The sequence below is a fragment of the Diceros bicornis genome, chromosome 1 (genome assembly GCF_020826845.1).
Source record: "Diceros bicornis minor isolate mBicDic1 chromosome 1, mDicBic1.mat.cur, whole genome shotgun sequence".
NCBI lineage: Eukaryota > Metazoa > Chordata > Mammalia > Perissodactyla > Rhinocerotidae > Diceros > Diceros bicornis.
The window spans coordinates 10,568,698-10,586,740 of NC_080740.1; the positions used below are offsets into that span (position 1 = coordinate 10,568,698).

Sequence of the window (18,043 nt, forward strand, 5' to 3'; positions counted from 1 at the left end):
GAATGCTAATAAAAGTACTTGAGCTTTCAAAGACTTGTTTAGTATTTTACACACTTTTATTGAGTCACTTTCTTGTATAGAATATTAGTAATGTTCAAACTTAATGATTTTTATAGAGGCTGAAAAAAAACCAGCTTCAAAAGAGACTGAGGAAGGCTATAGGGATGAGGAGGCTGGGTGAGAGCTGCATTTCGCTTTATTTTAAAGAATAGTATTGTTAAAGAAAAATAATCAAGACAAGAGGTCAAAAGTTGGGCTCTGAGCAGGGAAGTTCTGCCAAGCGGAGAGCCTGATGCAGCCCAGTCAGAGTCTGGGCCCTGGCAGGAGGTAGAGTAGGGGAAGTCATGGGCAGGCCTTTCACAGCCAAAGACCACCCTTTCTCTCCCCTGTTAGGAAACAAGGCCCGTGAGCGCTGCTGATTGGCTGGAGCCACCTGGGCTCGCCACTTGGACAGCCCGGAGCTGACTGGTGGTGGTCGACTGCGCAACGGGGGCGCTATGTCTCGGGATTAAGGATTCCAGCTGCCTCTGCCAAGTATGTGAGCGAGCCATGTCAGGATAATGGTGCCCAGTCTGGTCTGCCTGCTGTCAGCAGGCTAGGTATTGGAGATTTGTCATTATCTTAGTGTCCCATTGTAGGCTCCTTCTTTGTGAGGGAACAATGAACTTTGGATAGTTTCCAAATTTCAGTTTGTATCTGAGTGCCACATATTCTCCTGCCTTCGTTTTTTTTTTTTTTAATCGGGTAAATGATATCTTCATGCGTGACTATAAAAATCAATTGTTTCTCATATCTGGGGAATTCTCAAGCATTTTCACCTTCCTCGGGCCACTTCAGCCCAGCTTCTGCACCCCCGGCACCCTCTTCCCCATCCCCACCCCCATTCTGGGTCTATTTTATTGAGGCTACCCTAGTTAACACTCCACCTTTCTATGTCAACATTTCTTGTATCTTCTTTTTTTTTCGAACTCAAAATCTCCCATAATCTTTTCTCCTCTTTGTTCATTCAACCAAAAAATGTTTACTCTGAGGGTCAACAGCCAAGGACTAAATGTGTATAGTGGAGAACAAACTTGTTTCCTACTTTCACTGAGGTTATGGGCTAATGGATGACACACAGCAAACAGGTAAACAAAGAGACGAATTTATAATTACGAATTGTGATAACTGCTATGAAGGGAAAGAACTGGGGGCTAGGAGTAGGGTAACCCTATAATTAATCCTGTAAACTAGGGCAATCTTGAGAGTGAAAAAGGTGTTATTAATTATTATGTCAGAACAACAGGTGAAAACCAGGACTGTGCCAGGCAAGTTGGGCCCTAGTGTTACCTTTCAGGGAATCTGGCTTTCATTTGACTATACAGGGAAGAGGTAAGATGAAACCCAAAGGATCAGGAGGATCCAGCCATGCAAACATCCTAGGGAAGGACAATCTGAGTAGAAACAGAGAATCTGATGCAAGAAAGTTGTGTGTATTTGAGGAACCGAAAGAGAGTTTGGAGCAAAGTGATTGAGGCACAAAGTGGGACAAGGTGAGGCAGGAGCCAGATCATTTAGGGCCCAGCAGGTCAGATTATGATATTAGATTTTTTTTTTCTAAACGCAGTATTCAACCAGTGAAATATTTTATTAAGCAGAGGAGGAGATAAAATCTAGTTTCTGTTTGTTGAAAGATCATTCTGCTCATTGATATAGGATGACGTTCACAATTCATTAAATGAGAAAAATCAGACTGCAAAAATTGACTGCACAATATGATCACATTTATGTGTTTGCTTGTGTATATGTTAATATATACATAGCAAACATATAGCAAATGGCCTGGGCAGATATATAGGAAAAGGAGATTATCTGTGCTTTAAAAATTTTTTTCTTACTGTTTTTTCTAAATTTTGTTCATGGAGTACGGATATATTTGGGATAATAATTCTAAACTAGACCAAAACAAAACCAAGAAGGTTACTCTGATTGCCTTGTGGAAAAAAGACTAGAGGGAAGTTCTGGATCTCATCTTCTCACAGATCCTCTGGGATGTTGCCCATCAATTATCCCTCCTCTGGACTACAGCTGTAATTTCTCTCTTTCATCAGGCATTTTTTTTTTTTTTGCCACTGCACATGACTAGATTTTTCCTATCCTAAAAGAATCCCTCCATCTATTTTACTTTCTCTCTTTTATTTCTCCCTACCAGATATCTAGAAAAAGAGAAGTCTATACTCATTGGGTTCGCTTTCCTCCTGTTAATTCCTTTGCAATAAAGCTTCATTCTCTCATTCTCCTCTTTTCTCCAAGGTCACCAGTGACCTGCTTGTTGCCAAATTTGATCGCTATTTTTTGGTTCTGTCTTGCTGGAGTATCTGACATCATTTAACATCATCTTTTTAAAAAAAATTATGGAGAATTTCCAAAATGTACAAATGTAGATGGAATAAATGATATGGAGGTTAGAAGAAGATGATCTGCCATACACCTAACTGGTATCCAGAAAGAAAATAGAGAAAATTATTAAGAGAAAATATGCAAAGAAATTCACCTAATTTTCAAAAATTGATGAAAGACATGAATCCACAAATTCAATAAATATAAAATAACATATTCATCTAGACATAGTTTAGAAAACTGAATAATATCTGAGATGAAGATCTTAAAAGATATGAAAGACAAATGACCTACCTTGACTCTATAAAACAATGATTTTAGGATTTAATTTGTGGAGTTAAAGAAAAAACAAGAAAGATAAAATACTATAGAAAATAAATCATGAAAACCAGGGGGAGTGCTTAAGTTTAAACATACTAAACTCCTTGTATTATTTGGGAGAAACGAAAAGTTATTTACTACATTTAGATTGTACTAAGTATGTGTATTAAAATTTGCGTGGGTAGGGCTGGCCCCATGGCTTAGCGGTTAAGTGCGCATGCTCTACTACTGGTGGCCCGGGTTTGGATCCCAGGCGCGCACCGACGCACCACTTCTCTGGCCATGCTGAGGCCGCATCCCACATACAGTAACTAGAAGGATGTGCAACTATGATATACAACTACCTACTGGGGCTTTGGGGGAAAAAAACGAGGAGGATTGGCAATAGATGTTAGCTCAGAGCCGGTCTTCCTCAGCAAAAAAAAAAGAGGAGGATTAGCATGGATGTTAGCTCAGAGCTAATCTTTCTTACTAAATAAATAAATAAATAAATAAATAAAATTTGCATGAGTATCAACTAAGTGAATATAAATAGAGTATATATCTTCTAAACAATTGAAGAAAAAATGCAATTTAGAAAAAAGGCACAAAAGCAAAGCAAAAAGCCAAGAAAGGACAGAAAAATGAATGCAAAACATTGAGACAATGGAAAAAACCAACTGAATTGGTAGAAGTAAATCTGAATATATCAATAATAATAACTGTAAATGTTCTGAGCTCTCTAGTGAAAGGCATAGATTATCAAGACTGGATTAAAAAAAATCCAACTATATGCTATTTACAAGATCACATCTAAAACATAAGGACCAGAAAAGTTTTAAGTATAACAATGGAGAATTATATACCAATCAAATCCAAACCAAAAGGAAGTTGGTATAGTTATATTACAGCAGATAATAAACTTAAATTTAAGGGAAAAGCATTACTAGAGTTAAAGAGTCATTATGTAATAATAAAAGTTGTAAATCACTAGGAGGAGGATTGTGATGTGCTACCCACAGCCCTCTTTAGGATTAAAGGATTTATCACCAGCTGCTGGGAGTGTCACCTGCAGATAATCTTCAACTCCAATTCCCTTAGGGAGACTGGAGCCCCCTCAACCAAGTTCACACCCTCTTCCCAGAACAGCTCAAAACAAATGACTGATAGACCAGCACAGGACACTCTGAAGGGTCAATCCATCTTCAGAATTCCTCACATGGTCAGCTCACGCTTTCCATTGAGACCACATCATGTCTTGACTTCTCTCTCTGGACAATCCTGCTTCCATCCCTTCCCTTCTAGAGATGTTGAATGCAAGAGCACTCCCTAATAAACCTCCTACATACTAATTTCTGTCTCAGAATTGGCTTTCTGGGAAACCCAACCTGTAACAGATGATACCAGAGTGGCCCAAGAAAGCGAGTGTGGGGATGGGATTTTGAAGCCATTTACTCACACTCAGTTGGTCCCAGAGACTCCAAAACTGATGGTAGGTGAAGCACAGATAGCCCCTGGCATAAGATAGCAAGCAGTGCCGTTGCTAGAACTTTCCCTGGAGGTGAATTGGAATGGTATACCCCTAGAAGGAAATGCATTAGTTTGTGTATGTTTCCAGCATTTGAGAAATATGGGAAAATAGTAATTACAAGGACAGTGGAATTGGATGGCCATTGTTAACCTCAATAGATGCTCTGGAAAAAGATAACAAAAAGCTGAGAACATTTAATTGGCAATAAAAGCTAAATGTGAAAGCCAGAGGGTCTCCTTGGTAGCATAAAACAATGCTCACCATCCACAGTGGAAGAGAAGAGAAAGCCCAACCCAGCCCCGCCAAAGCACATCTGCTACGGTAGGACCTCAAAACAACAGAGGCAGGGAGGTGGTATATATTTTTGTGGACCCAAATATAGTAAAATGAGTGGCAAGGTTGGATGTGCAGCTACAGGAGCCTGACCCACAGAGAGTTTTGGAGATGGTTAATAGAACATGGTGTCCCTAAAGGCTGAATCAAAGGGCAACCAAAAAGACATCACTGAATCTGTACCATCAAAAGAAATCAAGGATGGACGATCAGGAGGCTGAGGGCAGTCACCCAAAAAAGTCATGACCCCTTGCCCAGCTTCTGGACATGAGCCAGTTTTTAGACTCAGAACCCATCAAAAATCAACTTTAAAGAAGTCACAAAAAGGTTTCTTCATGTTCGGTAGACTGTAAGACTACTAGTCGAGGACCAGGCCTTTCACTCAAATTAAAGCAGAAAAATATTCTTCATTTTTCTTCAATAGAGCAGTCAGTGCATTTGGCATCACTTTTTTGCCCTCTGGGCAACCCTAAAAGAACGTTTCTTTAGAAAACTGCTTCTGAGGTGCAGTCTGAAGGTTTATTTTAGAGGTGACCACCTGTGTGAGGTACAGGGTCATATTAAAAGGAGCTCTTTCCTTTGTCTTTGGGAGAGAGAGGCTGCCCCCATCAAAATGACATCACATTTGTGGGGCACCTGTGAAACGAGGCAGAAGTTGGCTCATGTGCAAAAGACTTTGTTTTCCTTTTTCTTTCCTATGGTAGTTAACTTGATTTCTTCTCTCCGTAAATTCTTTAATTGGTTTAATAAAATACACAACAAACTGGGTGCCCTTTTCTATTAGTTTCATTGTGAACACTTATGTAGTGAAGTTTAACTAACAGAAACACTGCATTTTATGCAAAAAAGAAAATTTGAAGTTTTCAGAACAGCTAGAAAATACTTAAAAGAGGAGAAAAAATTTAGAGCAGTAGGGTTTTCTTTGATAATAATTCTCACATTCACATTAGTTGCTCTTAAATAAAACCTCCCCTGGCATTCTGTAGGCAAAAAAGAAGGCATAATCCTTCTTTATTTTTATTTCTGTAGCACCTGAAGTTTTTTTTTTTTTTTTTTTTTGTGAGGAAGATCAGCCCTGAGCTAACATCCATGCTAATCTTCCTCTTTTTGCTGAGGAAGACCGGCTCTGAGCTAACATCTATTGCTAATCCTCCTCCTTTTTCTCCCCAAAGCCCCAGTAGATAGTTGTATATCATAGTTGCACATCCTTCTAGTTGCTGTATGTGGGACGCGGCCTCAGCATGGCCAGAGAAGCGGTGCGTGGGTGCTTGCCTGGGATCCGAACCCCGGGCTGCCAGTAGCAGAGCGCACCCACTTAACAGCTAAACCATGGGGCGGGCCCAGAAGTTTTACTAGTGGGAGTGCGAAGCTAATTTTTTAAAGGGAGAAATGAGAGAAGACTTAGTATTAACTGTTGCTGTGCCCTAAGGCTAATCGGACAGCTGGGAACTGCACCAAATTGATATAAAGTTGCAGCATTTTCCAGCAAACGCTTAATTTTTCTTTTGAGAGAGGATCTTATGTAACGATAGAAATAGGGCAGGAGTTCAGAATTTCAGATCACCTATGCGGTCAGATTTGTCACTGACCCTTCAAATCACTTCAGGTATGTTTCAGTTATCATTGAGGTAAAACTTACCAGGCAAAGGGGCACAGGGAGGAAATAGTGTAACCAGAGCCTGTTGAGTTTCACTGGGGATGAGCGCTGCCCATAGGCACTGCAGATTTAGGGGCAGCAGTCACTGCAAGGATCACCGCTTTGAAGTAGAAAGAGTGGGGGAAGAAAGATCCTGACAGCTCTCTCGACTCACTGATATCCCAGAAGGCAAGGGAGCCTGGGTGATGCAGTCATGGTGGTCAGCACCCCAGGACACACAACAGTGCAGAAAATGTGGGGCATGGCTGTTGGAAGTGGGTGGTCATATTTCTTCATTTCTTTTCGTCCTGTGTGTGAGTTTTCTATTGCTGCTGTAACAAATTATCACAAACTTAGTGGCTTAGAACGACATAAATATATTATCTTACAGTTCTTGAGGTCAAAACTCTGAAATGGGTCTCGCAGGGCTAAAATTATGGTGAGCCTGCGTTCCTCCTGGAGGCTCTAGGGGAGAATCCATTTCCACGCCTTTTCCAGCTTCTAGAGGCTGCCTGTATTCCTTGGCTCACGACCCCTTCCTCTGTCTTCAAAGCAAGCAATATCAGCTGAGTCCTTCTCACACTGCCATATCTCTGGTTCTCCCTCTTCTACCTCTATCTTCCACTTACAAGGACCCTTGAGATTACATTGGATCCACCTGGGTAGTCCAGGAGACTTTCTCCATTGCAAGGGATCATTGGCTTAAGAACCTTACTTCCCCTTTGCCATATAACTTCACATAGTCATGCCATATAACTTCACATAGTCACAGATTCTGGGGATTAGGTCATGGACATCTTTGAAGGAGCCATTATTCTGCCTACCACACACTGTTAGTTCAAAGAAATTGCTTAGGAATGTCATGACTCTCCTTTTGTCTCACAGTGCAGCAGATAAAGGAATGACCAAAGGTTCAAGTAGCTATGCTTTTAGGATTCTCATGTACCTCCTCCCCTGGTATTTGTTACTGAATGAGGCATGAAGATGGCACTAGTGGGATGTATATTGTCACAGATCTACAAAGATTCCATTTAAACACAGCTTTGAATTAGAGAATTTATCAACTGTACCCTCAGCGGAAGTCCTTGTGATGTTTTGGGATATCTCAGGTTCTGGCCTTGGGAAAAGATCACATGATAAAACAGTTCTCTTCAACAAGTTTCCAGTCAAGTCACTAAGGAAAGACTAACCAAGATAGTGAGCAATGCATCTCCTTCTCGGGTGAGGGAGGGAAATCTACCACAGCCACTTCATATTAGTGTTCGTGATTTCAGGGATTACAGGATTCAGATTCATTTGGGGACCAAAGAAAATGCCCATTTTCTCCCATTATCTATGTTACAGCTGACCTAAATTGATTTGATTATACACAATTCTTAAGTTCTTTTTGGTAGATAGTGGTAGCTATGGGTGCAGGTTAGCTATGCCCCCCAAACCTTGCTAATAGGTTATAATCAAAGCAAGACTTCAACTACGTTTTGCTACATCTAACAGCTATTTATTAAGTCAACATTCATTAGCAAGCTGACAGGAACCATTTGATAAACCTGTTCTGAAGGCTTGATAAAATTCCAGGTCATTGTTCTTTTAAGTGCCCCCACCAAAACCACACAGTGCATGGGCAGGTCATTTAAGGTGGCTACAACATTCCAGAAGCGGCACTCTTATCACTGCCCTCAGTCAGCCAGAAATCCTCCTAAGAAAATGGGTGGATATAAGGCTGTGAATAGATCAAGCCCCACGGTCCATCCCTGAGTGGAGGCCACAGGCTGGTGCAAGATTCTTAGATCCCATTTTAAACTATTTTAGCCAATTGATGTATCTTGAATAACCCTAATTTCACCAAGAAAAGCCCATTTTTAACTCTCATTATGCTAGAAAATAGGACACTCCTCCCACTAGGTGACATTTGTTTCTGACATTTGCTATGTTAGTTATCTACGCCAGGCGTGTTGAAGGAGATTGGGTTAGCCACAGCCCTTGCAGTAGCTGCCTCCAAAATTTGGCCTTTCCAGATATTCTTAACTGACCACTTGTACACTGTGCGTTCTCCATTAGGGTAACTGACTGCTTCAGAATGCAGCTCAGCTAACTGGTACATGCATCGTATCACACTGTATGTGTTGAAGTGTTCAAAACTTTATGACAGGCATCACAAAAATCAGCAGTGAGAATTTTAAAGCCACTACAGAAAATTGCAGAGTGGACTTTCTTGTTGATGAAGACAAAAGAATTTGTGGCCTGTGAAGCTGAATTTTCCCAGCTAGGGTAGGTTTACTAGACTATAAATAGGACATATGTGTAACGCGGACGCTGGTCAGCATTCGCTGAACTCGAGTACTGGGCGTGCCTCTTTCTCTAGGTGTAGCTTCAATGTAGGAATCATCCCGTACCTGTGATGAAATCAGGGGTGGGAATTTTATTTTGTTTTATTTATTTATTTTTTAATATTAAGGGGCTTTATTCTCAAGTTCTATGAGTTGCAGTCCCCTTGGTGGACTTCTTTTCCCTTAATTGAAAAAGGTGCTGAAGAGGTTAGGTGCTCAAATTTTCCAAATTCAAAGTTGATAGAAAAGAAAATTAAACCCTGTTTTACATTTTTTTCAAAATCTGCCATAAAAGGGGAAGAAGACTACAAAGTTTTGCCTAAACCTACCTACTAGTGCTAGACTCACTGTGGGAAGGGCTGTCTGAGCTTCTCCTCCCCTCCCTTCCCCCACTGACACTGACCACTGGAAGATTCAGGTTCTCGCTTTGTCCCATCTCCTCCCTCAGCCCATCCTCTCTCCTTCAGAGGAGTTGGTGGGATTTTTAAACAAACCCTATAAAGAGCATCCTTTGGACAAATTAAGACTAAAGAGTACAGCAAATGTGTCTCCTTGAGTACATGTGATATATGGAACAGTGATTGGATCTCGGACTCCAGACCACATGTGCTGCATTTGAATCCCATGTCTGCCACTTCCTGGCAGTGTCATCTAGGGAAAGTTACTAATACTATCTGCATCTCATATTCTCAAATGTAAAATGGGGATAACAAAGTACACCTACCACAAAAGTTTGCTGAGAGGAATTATACAGATATCGATAAATAGATATAGATATAGATAAAGATATAAATATAGATGTAGATGCTATAGATATATGACTTTAGAAAGTGCTGAGGGAAAAAAAAAATGCCCAGCACATAGTCCTCAGTGTGTAAGTATTACCTACTGTTGTTATTATTATTATTTCAAAGAGTAGATTGGAGGACATGATGGTTCTTTTGGTAGGAAAGTGGGCCTACTGTTACTAAACTCTAGCATTAAGGATAGTTTACCTCGCTTCCCTGAAAGTCATAGCAGGCCTGGACCAGGCCAGCCTCACCCACAGAGGGCCTACTCAGGCAACACTTGCAGCAGAGAGGCCCGGAGAATTCTCCTCCGTGTGGGGAGCTTGCCCCAAGGAGACAAAAGAAAGTAGCTGAGCTGAGCATGCCTCATTCAATCGTCTCGCATTTACCAGTCAGGCGAGTTGATGTACATCCTCTGAGATGAAGTGAGTAAAAGACACAGAGAAGGGCTAGGAGTGTTTAGGAAAAACACCTCCTCGTAGAAGACAAGCGGAGAGAAGATGTTCCTCACAACTGATCTTTCCTGTAGGACACTGCGTGGGCCCTTCCAGTTGACAGTGACGACCAATTTTAGCATAGGTATAAAATGGAATGTTAAACTCATAGAACTGAAATGAATTGAGTGAAGCAGGCCTCAGGCACGGAAGGTGCAGATATTTAAAAAACAACAACTATTTGCCTCTGTCCATCTCTCATCCCTGCTTAACTCTGTTCCGGTTCATGTTCTGCTACTGCACACAAATTTTCTCCATGTGGCAGAGAAGAAAGCCACTCATACTCGTCTAACTCTGTGACACAAAATTCAAGACCTCTCTCCTTTACCTTCCAACTGAAAACCCTCTGATTGGTCAACTTGTCACATGCCTGCCTCTGAACCTTGACCAGGCGAATGGTCCGGCTGGGTCACCTACTGTCCCCTGTGGTTAGGCAACAGGGTTTTATGATTGGAAGTTCCAAAAGAATCACATTGGAATGGAAGGCCCCTCAACTTTTTCCTGGGTTCCTGGGAGGATCCTAGGTCCTTTCCTATCTGCTTGCATAGTGGCTGGCGCAATACTGAATGAATGAATGAATTTGGCAATCTCTAACTCTCTCAGTAGTTTTGTTATTTTAGGCTATTTGTTCTCTACCTTCCTAGCCTTCAAAATCTGTTTTAAAATCTATTTTTCTGGGTCTGTAATAAATAATCATAATTACATCTTTTGGGGGATTTGTAGAAATAAAGAATAAGCTGTTTCTGATATGGCTTGTAGCAACCAATTAATAATTAGGAGCATCATTGGGTTCCTGGAAATCTCCTAAATCAAGGGAACAATTTGGCCAGATAAAAAGCCAGAAGAGGCCAACGTCGTTCAGGAATATTGGAAAGAAGTGTAGCAGTGTAAACATTAGCAATGAAGTGAAGGCTATTAAAACAGCTATTCAGACTAGCAGAACTGAAAGACTTACGAGGTGGAATGTGTTTATTGTTTTTCATGGACTTTTGAACTTGTTCGTATTTCAGCTCTGCCAGCTTCTCCACGTACTCCTTGTTCAATTGTAGTTTTTTTTTTGTGGCATGGGATAAAATAATGTTCAACTTGTTATTTGGTAAGCAATAGACTATATGGCTTAACTTAAATCCTTCCTTACAGACGCACAGGAAAGATTTTCACCCTCTGATTTAGATCCAAGAACAGAGTCTGAGGTTAGGAATCACAGGGAAGGTGGTTTAGTTGGGAATGTGAACCTAGGGAGCAAGAGTGCAGAAAAGGGGGAATGAAATAATGAAGGAGGACTTTTTTTAATGAAATTGACCCCTGCTACACGTGGCTTTCTCTACAAAAGGTTGACCTCTCCCCTGAACAAGAGGGAATTCTCCAGCACATTGTCTACAGACTTCCTCTGCCACATCTGCCCTTCCAGGTTCTACAGCAGACCGCTTTTAGACCCAAACTTTAACTCTACTAAGTCTCCACCCTGCCAATATCCCCCATCAGACTTTGGACTGCCAAACCTCCACGGTTGCTTAAGGCAGTTTCTTAAAATAAATCTCTTTTTATACACAGTCACGCATCGCTTAACTATGGGGATACGTTCTGAGAAATGTGTTGTTAGGCGATTTCATCGTTGTGTGAACATCATAGAGTATACTTACACAAACCTATATGATATAGACTCCTAGGCACTTAGGCTATATGGTACTAATCTTATGGGACCACTGTCCTATATGCTGTCTTTCGTTGACTAAAATGTCGTTATGCAGTGCATGACTGTATATACACATCCTATTAGTTCAGTTTCTCTGGAGACTCCTATAAGTACAATAGTCATAACAGCTTCAGAGAGAAAAGGAAGAAAGTTTTTATAGGGCCTGGTGAGTGGTCTCAAAGTGACTAGATGGCCTGTTGCCTGGATGTCTTGTTAAAATCTGGTAATTAGCGGTGGGAAAATGACACTTAAATGGATCCATTTCATACAGAGCCAAAATTTCATATAAAAGTTTTAAAAAAAGAAAAAAAACTTGATTAGGATTTACCTTGAAGAAAATTCATCCCAAATTATGAAAATCAATCAATTTAGTTATAATCAAAATTTAGATGTAATTGCAACTATGCACTATTAGGACAAAGGGTATATTGTGTTGAATTTTTTGCATAATATATATGATTAAATGTGACAAAATATGACATACTTTATGTTGACTTTAGCAGCACAATGACTAGTACAGACATTTTGGTAAAAAAACTTTACACCATCACCAATTTTCTCAAAGAGCCTCTCAGTCTTTTGATATTCAAACCCCCGTTCTCTTTTGAAAGCTTATCTTACCTTAAGCCTTGTTTATTTTCTCTTCTTCAATTGCTAACCGGTTTAACTGGTAGATCCTTATTTGTCAATGTCTTATGGAATACTTGACTGTTTCTCCAACATAGCTTCAATGGCTTCATCCAATCATAAGTCTTTGGGAAGCTTTGCAGTTTCACTTGGAGAACAATTTGCCATATTTGCGTTGTACTCTTGGCCATTGCACACATTAGCAGGTAGAGTCTGTCCAAGAAGGACTTTGGCATGATGAGTTGAGATAGAAGCTGTGTTAGTGGGTGATGAAGGTAGAAAGAAGTGTGCTGGCACTGGTTGATCGAGGCTCAGTTCCTCAGAGTTATGACTACCCTTGTTCCCTCTAAAGCGAGGGAGTTATAACCTGTAACTGCAGGGACTCAGACGGGGAGAATAACAAAGATCCCTTTTATGTCAAGACCACTAGAAGACCTTGAATCTGGATCTGTCTATTTAGCCCTCCCCGAGACTGGGAGAAGCCCAATTCCAAATCATATGCCCATAGCTTGCTGACCCCTGCTTCAGCTGTTAGCATCCTAGAGGGTTTTTATGGCTATAGATCACATTCTGCATTAGCTTGCAGTGGCTTGACTGTATCTCAGATTGTAAAAACATGTCAAAAATGGATGGGTCATGTTGCTTTTGGAACAGTTTACGAAATTCTGCTATTTTATCTGGGATTTCCATAGAGACTCCTTCAGACAGGGGCTTGTGTACTTGGTAATATTTGTTGAGCAAGTTGATAGTTGATGAACTCAAGCTGCCGCTTTAGACAGTCTTTGATTTTCTTTGTTTGCTTGGATACAAGGTGACTGTCATCTAGAGCATGCACACAGTTTTTGGGACCTTAAAGCCTGCGATTTCAGCAAAACGGTATTTCAGCAAATAGTTTTGAGAGCCTGAGCTAATATGTCCTGTGACAAGATGGGAGGAAAACATATGCTGGTTGTTCTTTGTTAGCTCTGTGAGGAAGGAGCCATCTTTGCCCAAAGGTCTGTCAGGACGAAATTATCTGTGTATTTGGCCTATGTGGTATAGTGATTAAGTGTGGTGGCTTCAAGTCAGCAGGCTGGGTTTGAACCCTGAAGCCACCACTTAGACATTTTGTGATCTCAACCTAGTCCTGTTACTGCTCAAGTCCTCCGTTCCCCTATCTGTAAATTGGGAACATTAACAGCACTTGACTCCTTAGGTTGCTGTGAGGATTATAAGAGATAATACATGTAAAGGGATTATACCAGTTGTTCCCAAACTTTCCAGTTCACGGGGCCCTCAGGGTCTTGGTAATTTTTCATGGTGCTCCCAAGCCAAAAGAAATACCCAATGGCACAGTGAGGCGAACAGGTGTACCTCAGGTACATCTCATTATGGAAATATGTGAGCTGAACCTTCCATTTATTAAGTAGTTAGGTCCACATAACTTAATACATATTTATGTCCTAACAATTTAGTGGCTACTTGAAAAGATAATACACATATATTGAAAGAAAAATATACTTTTTCATTCTTCTTTTGTTTGTTTATTGTAGTAACATTGGTTTATAACATTGTATAAATTTCAGGTGTACATCATTATACTTCTGTATGTGCATGGATTACATCATGTTCTCATGTTCACCACCCAAATACTAATTACAACCCATCACCACACACATGTGCCGAATTATCCCTTTCACCCTCCTCCCTCCCCCCTTCCCCTCTGGTAAGCACCAATCCAATCTCTGTCTCTATGTGTTTGTTTGTTGTTGTTATTATCTACCACTTAATGAGGGAAATCATACTGTCTTTGACCTTCTCCTGCTGACTTATTTCACTTAGCATAATACCCTCAATGTCCATCCATGTTGTCACAAATGGCTGGATTTCATTGTTCCTTTTGGCTGAGTAGTATTCCATTGTGTATATATACCACATCTTCTTTATCCATTCGTCCCTTGATGGGCACTTAGGTTGCTTCCAAGTCTTGGCTATTGTGAATAACGCTGCAATGAACACAGGGGTGCATATTTACGCATTGGTGTTTTCATGTTCTTTGGATAAATACCCAGTAGTGGAATAGCTGGATCATATGGTAGTTCTATCCTTAATTTTTTGAGGAATCTCCATACTGTTTTCCATAGTGGCTGCACCAGTTTGCACTCCCACCAGCTGTGTATGAGTGTTCCCTTTTCTCCACATCTTCTCCAACACTTGTTGTTTCTTGTCTTGTTAGTTATAGCCATTCTGATGGGCGTGAGGTGATATCTCATTGTAGTTTTGATTTGCATTTCCTTGATAATTAATGATGTTGAACCTCTTTTCATTTGCCTGTTGGCCATCTGTTTATCTTCTTTGGAGAAGTGTCTGTTCAGGTCTTTTGCCAATTTTTAAATTGGATTGTTAGTTTTTTCTTGTTGAGATGCATGTGTTCTTTATATATTTTGGAGATTAAGCCCTTATCAGATGTATGGTTTGCAAATATCTTCTCCCAATTGTTAGGTTGTCTTTTGGTTTTGTTGATGGTTTCCTTTGCTGTGCAGAAGCTTTTTAGTTTGATGTAGTCCCATTTGTTTATTTTTTCCATTGTTTCCCTTGCTGGGTCAGACATGGTGCTTGAAAATATGTTGCTAAGACCAACTTCAAAGAGTGTACTGCCTATGTTTTCTTCTAGAAGTTTCCTGGTTTTGGGTCTTGCATTCAAGTCTTTAATCCATTTTGAGTTAATTTTTGTGTATGGTGTAAGGTAATAGTCTACTTTTATTTTTTCGAATGTGGCTGTCCAGTTTTCCCAACACCATTTGTTGAAGAGACTTTCCTTTCTCCATTGTATGTTCTTGGCTCCCTTGTCGAAGATTAGCTGTCCATAGGTGTGTGGGTTTATTTCTGGGCTTTCGATTCTATTCCATTGATCTGTGTGTCTGTTTTTGTGCCAGTACCATGCTGTTTTGGTTACTATAGCTTTGTAGTATATTTTGAAATCAGGGAGTGTGATACCTCCAGCTTTGTTCTTTTTTCTCAGGATTCCTTTAGCTATTCGGGGTCTTTTGATGTTCCATATAAATTTTAGGATTCTTTGTTCTGTTTCTGTGAAAAATGTTGTTGGAACTTTGATAGGAATTGTGTTGAATCTATAGATTGCTTTAGGAAGTATGGACATCTTAACTATGTTAATTCTTCCAATCCAAGAGCACAGAATGTCTTTCCATTTCTTTGTGTCTTCTTCAATTTTTTTCAGCAATGTTGTATAGTTTTCAGTGTACAGATCTTTCACCTCTTTGGTTAAGTTTATTCCCAGGTATTTTACTTTTTTTTGTTGCAATTGTAAATGGGACTGTATTGTTAATTTCTCTTTCTGCTACTTCATTGTTAGTGTATAGAAATGCAACTGATTTTTGTATGTTGATTTTGTATCCTGCAACTTTACCATATTTGTTTATTACTTCCAAAAGTTTTTTGGTGGATTCTTTAGGGTTTTCTATATATAAAATCATGTCATCTGCAAACAGTGACAGTTTCACGTCTTCCTTTCCAATTTGGATCCCTTTTATTTCTTTTTCTTGCCTGATTGTTCTGGCTAGGACTTCCAATACTATGTTAAATAGGAGTTGTGAGAATGGGCATCCTTGTCTGGTTCCTGTTCTTAGAGGGATAGCTTTCAGTTTTTCACCATTGAGGATGATATTAGCTGTGGGTTTGTCATATATGGCCTCTATTATGTTGAGGTACTTTCCTTCTATACCCATTTTATTCAGAGTTTTTATCATAAATGGATGCTGTATCTTGTCAAATGCTTTCTCTGCATCTATTGAGATGATCATGTGATTTTTATTCTTCATTTTATTAATGTGGTGTATCACATTGACTGATTTGCAAATGTTGAACCATCCTTGCATCCCGAGAATAAATCCCACCTGATCATGGTGTATAATCTTTTTAATATATTGTTGTATGCGATTTGCTAGTATTTTGTTGAGAATTTTTGCATCAATATTCATCAGGGATATGGGCCTGTAATTTTCTTTTTTGTGTTGTCCTTGTCTGGTTTTGGTATCAGAGTAATGTTGGCTCTGTAGACTGAGTTAGGGAGCTTCCCCCCCTCCTCAATATTGTAGAATAGTTTGAGAAGGATAGGTATTAAGTCTTCTTTGAATGTTTGGTAGTATTCACTAGGGAAGCTGTCTGGCCCTGGACTTTTATTTTTGGGGAGGTTTTTGATTATTATTTCGATCTCCTTACTGGTGATTGGTCTGTTCAAATTCTCTATTTCTTCTTGGTCCAGTTTTGGAAGGTTGTATGATTCTAAGAATTTATCCATTTCTTCCAGATTGTCCAATTGGTTGGCATATAGCTTTTCATAGTATTCCCTTATAATCTTTTGTATTTCTAACGTGTTTGTTGTAATTTCTCCTCTTTCATTTCTGATTTTACTTATTTGAGCCGTCTCTCTTTTTTTCTTGGTGAGTTTAGCTAAAGATTTGTCAATTTTATTTATCTTCTCAAAGAACCCGCTCTTGATTTTATTAATTTTTTCTATGGTTTTTTAGTTTCTATTTCATTTATTTCTGCTCTGATTTTTATTATTTCCGTTCTTCTACTGATATTGGACTTTGTTTATTCTTCTTTTTCCAATTCCTTTAGGTGCATCATTAGATTGTTTATTTGAGATTTTTCTTGTTTGTTGAGATAGGCCTGTATTGCTATAAACTTCCCTCTTAGAACTGCTTTTGCTGTATCCCATAAATTCTGGCATGTCGTATTTTCATTTTCATTTGTCTCCAAGTATTTTTTTTTATTGATGTTTTAATAGTTTTTAACATTGTGAAATTTTGGGTTGTACATTTTTGTTTGTCCATCACCATATATATGACTCCCTTCACCCCTTGTGCCCACCCCCCACCCCCATTGCCCCTGGTAACTACAATACAGTTTTCTCTATCCATGTGTTGGTTTATATTCCACATATGAGTGAGATCATACAGTGTTTGTCTTTCTCCTTCTGGCTTACTTCACTTAACATAATACCCTCCAGGCCCATCCATGTTGTTGCAAATGGGACGATTTTGTCTTTTTTATGGCTGAGTAGTATTCCATTGTATATATATACCACATTTTCTTGATCCAATCGTCAGTCAAAGGACACTTAGGTTGCTTCCACTTCTTGGCTATGGTGACTAATGCTGCAATGAACACAGGGGTGCATAAGCCTCTTTGGATTGTTGATTTCAGGTTCGTTGGATAGATTCCCAGTAGTGGGATGGCTGGATCATAGGGCATCTCTATTTTTAATTCTTTGAGGAATCTCCATACCGTTTTCCATAGAGGCTGCACCAGTTTGCATTCCCACCAGCTGTGTATGACGGTTCTCTGTTTCTCCACATCCTCTCCAACATTTGTTGTTTTTTGTCTTGGTGATTATAGCCATTCTAACGGGCATGAGGTGATATCTTAGTGTTGTTTTGATTTGCATTTCCCTGATGATTAATGATGTTGAACATCTTTTCATGTGCCTATTGGTCATCTGTATATCTTCTTTGGAGAAGTGTGTGTTCATTTCCTCTGCCCATTTTTTGATCCGTTTTTTTGTTTTTTTGTTGTTCAGTTGTGTGAGTTCTAAAAATATGGAATGCTTTACGAATTTGCATGTCATCCTTGCACAGGGGCCATGCTAATCTTCTCTGTATCATTCCAATTCTAGTATATGTGCTGCTGAAGCGAGCACTCCAAGTATTTTTTGATTTCTCCTTTGATTTCTTCATTGACCCAATCGTTGTTCATTAGCATTTTGTTTAATCTCCACATGTTTGTGGCTTTTCTGATTTTCTTCCTATAGTTGATTTCTAGTTTCATACCACTGTGGTCAGAAAAGATGCTTGGTATTATTTCAATCTTCTTAAATTTATGGAGACTTGTTTTGTGGCCTAATATGTGAACAATCCTGGAGAATGTTCCA

At 39.6% G+C, this 18,043-nt stretch overlaps 1 non-coding gene across 1 annotated transcript; it reads right to left on the bottom strand.

The window, feature by feature from the left end:
* Positions 1-17,705: 17,705 nt before the first annotated feature.
* LOC131410427 (U6 spliceosomal RNA) lies at positions 17,706-17,812 on the bottom strand. The gene has a single exon (XR_009221250.1). It is a non-coding gene; the product is annotated as a U6 spliceosomal RNA (small nuclear RNA).
* Between the last annotated feature and the right edge of the window lie 231 nt (positions 17,813-18,043).